The 4,415-nt window shown below is 40.8% G+C and overlaps 1 protein-coding gene across 1 annotated transcript in view; it reads right to left on the reverse strand.

Moving 5' to 3' along the window:
* Nucleotides 1-1,840: 1,840 nt before the first annotated feature.
* The window catches only part of LOC107700930 (ectoderm-neural cortex protein 1), a 13,650-nt gene continuing 11,075 nt past the window's right edge, over nucleotides 1,841-4,415 (reverse strand). Inside the window, exon 4 of the mRNA XM_016502799.1 lies at nucleotides 1,841-3,019. The gene's annotated coding sequence lies outside the window, so the exon portion shown is untranslated. The remainder of the gene's footprint in view (nucleotides 3,020-4,415) is intronic.

Consider the following 4,415-nt stretch of genomic DNA (forward strand, 5'->3'; position numbering starts at 1 on the left):
TTATGAGTAATTAGTTTTTATTGGAGGAAATGACCATGCCGTTACACAATCCATATAATATCTCCAATATTAACATTAATATTTATTATCCTAAGTCAACATGTTATTATCATGGAGATATATTGTAATCACTTGGGTTATATGAGCCTGTGAGAAGTGTGAACTTTACGGCTTTCTCAGAGTGTGATTAAGCACATCCTTATCATCTTGCCATAGTGTGCTGGGGTATGTGTCAAGAGCCTGTAAAACTGGTCTTTCTTTAACCTACTGAAAGGGAGTCGTTTTATCACAGGAACGTAAACACTCCTGTCCTCAGGACGAGCAGGTTTGTAACATTGTGTGTCACTGTGTGTCTGTTTACTCATGGTATACCTGGTAGTTATTGAGGGCAGGATGCAGAATCTTTGGAATGGTTAAAAATAGACCATGCATGGTTATTTGATATCCATGAAGGAATTACAGGAACAAGGTAAGAGGACGATAAATAACGTAGGAGGAACTTCCATGAAAAATGGAAAGAGGACAAGAAAAGGAGGCCTGTGGCGGAGGAGGTCTTTTTAAATTTTCATGTTTCACATCAGCTGCCAGAGTTTGCGGATAATAATCAGGGTTGCCATGGCAACACTGGAATAAAACGGAAAGTATCTTATGGGTCACGTATGGCTGTTAATTCCTGTCTTGCACACACACACACACACACACACACACACACAGAGCTAAACTCTGTAGTTTGGGCACCCCTGGTCTATGGCATCACTGCAAAAAATTTTTTTGGAACCTGTGTTTTTAAGAGTGCATCCAGAAAGGTGACTGTGACATATTCCTAATCCAATCATAATGTTAACAGCACTGCTGAACTGTAAGGGACAGTCAAAATTACAACATGCTGGTGACCGCTCCAGCTGTTCTGAGAGCAGCTGCGGGCGTCACATTCCTCAGATAGCTCTACAGGACCCTTACAACCCAAAGATACCCTGTGTCAGTCTGAGTTTCAGTACTGACAGAGTGATGGATGCAGAGCAGAGTTACAGAGGCTGAATACTGGCCCCAGTTTGGCATGGGGTCACTGGTCGAAAGCACTTGCTAAACTACACTAATGTTCTAGAAGCGAAACGTAATGCTTTTTAGATGGAGGTTTGAGGTCAATCTATATTGTATAAGATCACAAATAGTTGATGCAGATCAAAGAACCATCACAACTAGATTAATTGACCTGTGGTTAAAGCACATCAGCACATCTCAATTACTTAATCTAAAGAACCTGATCCATTTGGGTAAAATTTAAAGGGATAGTTCACCCAAAAATACCAATTTTGAGAGTGAGTACAAGATGACAATCTTCATTTTTGGGTGAATTGGCCCTCCGTTTTGAAGAAAGCCATCCCCTAAACTCTCAAAACCACTTCCCAACTCCCCCATCTGCTGACCTGCCCACCCTGGGTAACCCGAACCTCTGACGTCATTCGGCCCATTCTTATCCTGTCAATGACCTTTGACCTCCAAGCCTCCATGTTTTTGATCAGATGAACAAGAGGCTCAAGAGTTCGCTGACCACTACAAATTCCACCTGCTCAGTCAAAATGACCTTATGTAAATGTGCAAAAGAGCAGCAGGAACACAGAGTGTTTTGGGCCATGCGCGGTACAACAACCTGTCAACTTCTACACATCCAAACATGTATGCAAGCAGAAAAATTAATAAATAAAAAAATATATATCGTTAATACACAATGGATCAAACAAAACAAACCGCTTTTAAAAAAAATCATAAATTAAGACTAGTAATAGACACTGAAATATGTGAAGCCAGACAACCAGTTTCTTGCACTTTTTTCTGGTTCTTTTTTTTTTTAATTTACAGTTTTGTTGTTGTTGCCATAGAGACTGCATTCCCTCGCAGGGTGACGAAACGACTCTCACCTCTTTTCTCTCCCCTTCTGTCATTCACGTTTACTTGACTGTATGTGCTTAGAATAGTACAGGCAAAAACGGCAAAACAGAAGCGTCTCGCAGTTGAAATCTTGTGCGGGAGAAATGTAAAACTGTAGTCAGTCAGTCATCAGAAGCTGGAAGGACAGTGTTTGTTGTTGGTGCTTTCTCGGAGGGCATGCTCACGCAGTTTATTTTTGAGGGGGTGGGAGTATGATTGGGTGTTGAGTGGGGTCAGACGGACCCTCGTTCAGACGAACATGCTGGGACATGCCTCTCCCGCACTCACTTAGTCGCAAATGCACAGCTGGCACGTGTACCTTGGGACACACTGTGCCCGTGTCCATTTTCACAACAAGCTGCTAAGGTCTGTTCAACAGGAACGGTTCAGCATCAGCCTGTCCTCCTCGTACAGACGTGTGAAGGACAAATACTTAAAAAAATGCTTGCTCACGTTTCCTTCTGTCCTTTTTTTATGTTTACCAGTCCATTAAGAGTCCGCATCAGCCTTTCTTCGGAGCAAGATCTATTTTTAACATCAACATGGGAGAAAAGGTAGATGCATATCAGGACATGAGGTACTTTTCCTGGAGTATCTTAACATCTCCAATCATGCGTTGAGACTCTTGTTGTTCTCCCAATCAAAAGCTTCCACTCATCCTTCATGCATTATACAAATTAAGACAGGCATACGGGTCTATTTTAGCTTGCATGGCATCAGCATTGTACAAAAACGGTCAGAGTACACAAACGTGGGGGACGAAGATGATGATTATGCTGGTTACGATGAAAGCAGACTGGACTTCAGGGTGCGTCGCAGTTCTTTTGGTTTTCACGGTGAAGCCCAAGTTCTGATACTCCACAAAATGAAGAATGAGACATCACAATGTACTTAAAACTTCCAAGTAGGAAGTAAAAAAAATGGGCAAACTTGCAACAGAAAAAAAAAGCTTTGCAACTGGACTTTGTACACAATATTTAGGCTAGATCTTATGGGAGAAAGTCTCTTCATAATATTGCACAGGAAGGCTATAGCGTTTCTTCACAGTTGGAATCCAGTAGACAATATCGACAAATGGACACACAGAATTCTGTGGAAAGATAAGACAACAAAAACAGATTAGGAATTTCAATTTCTCATTATGCTACTTTTGAAAGCTAGACTAGAACTTCACATTTACGCCACACATTAATTTCAGGAAAGAATAACATCTCACAAATATAAATTCAGACAATGAACCAGACCATTTGTTCCTTATCTTTTTTTTTTTCCCCTCAAGGAAAAACAAAAGAAGAGAACAGGTCAGACCCTCACACCTGTTCAACAGCAAACACAAGGCATTACAATACACACACACACACACACACACACACACACACACACACACAGGCCTGCACTCTTTAAAATACTGCATTCAGTCAGATCATTAACGGTATTAATTAAATTAACAAAAGGCACATTTAGGAACCTAGAGCACAACTGAATGTAGTGCAACAAAGGCTTCCTCTTCTCTCCATTGTTGTACCAAATGCAACACAGTATGTTTTTCCTCTTTGGCTTTGTCTGTACTATCGTTTTACAGCCTTAAGCTTCCGCAAAGGCCAATATCCGTTCTAAAGTCACGTATTCTGTCTCAGGGCCTCTAGCTTGAAATAAAGGTGACAAATGAAGTGGAGGTGTTCATTTGAAAGCTGAAGTCCCCCAAAGCGACCAAATCAAGTCATTAGCAGACATTTTCTCTCTCTTTTCCTTCCCAACTCCCACTTTCTTCTTTTAAGTTCTGCATACAGTTCATATAAATGACAGTAAAGGGCAGTAGAGCCCTGCAGTTACAGAAGAATCGCTTGCCAATTAAAACCCACTCAAACAGAAGCCCAACGAGACTGGAAGCGGGCAAAGCCAAATCCATCCCTCCATCGATCCCAGGGCCGGCTGAGTGTAGATTCTGCAGAGCTGCTTTTGAAAACAAAATGTTCGGTGAACCGTGGCACTTCATCTAAGCAGCATGGAGTTGACGGTGAATGAACACAGCTTAGGCTAATGACCTCCCTCCACTCCCGCCAAACACAAGCCTGGCATAAACACACACACGCGTATGTGCAGCTCACACTCGTGCACACGCGCAGCAACATACAAGCTTAGTTTTTACCATGGTGGATATTTTCCATTGATTTCTATTTTTTTTTTATACTGAGCTAAGGACAAATTTCTGATGCAAACCTCTCCATGTTCGTTAAAGAAAATGTTTAACCTTATTTTCTTTGCGGTTTATTAATAAAAAAAAAAATCCTGGAGAAAAATGATCATTAACAAAAATATTAAGCAGCACAACCATTTTCAACATTGACAATAGTAAGAAATTATTTTTGAGCACCAAATTAGCATATTAGAATGATTTCTAAAGGATCATGTGACACTAAAGGCTGGAGTAAAGGCTGCTGAAAAATGAGCTTTGCCATCACAGTAAAATATAATAAAAAAAAAAA

The sequence above is a fragment of the Sinocyclocheilus anshuiensis genome, unplaced genomic scaffold, assembly GCF_001515605.1.
Source record: "Sinocyclocheilus anshuiensis isolate Anshui unplaced genomic scaffold, SAMN03320099.WGS_v1.1 scaffold438, whole genome shotgun sequence".
NCBI classification, from domain to species: Eukaryota; Metazoa; Chordata; class Actinopteri; order Cypriniformes; family Cyprinidae; genus Sinocyclocheilus; species Sinocyclocheilus anshuiensis.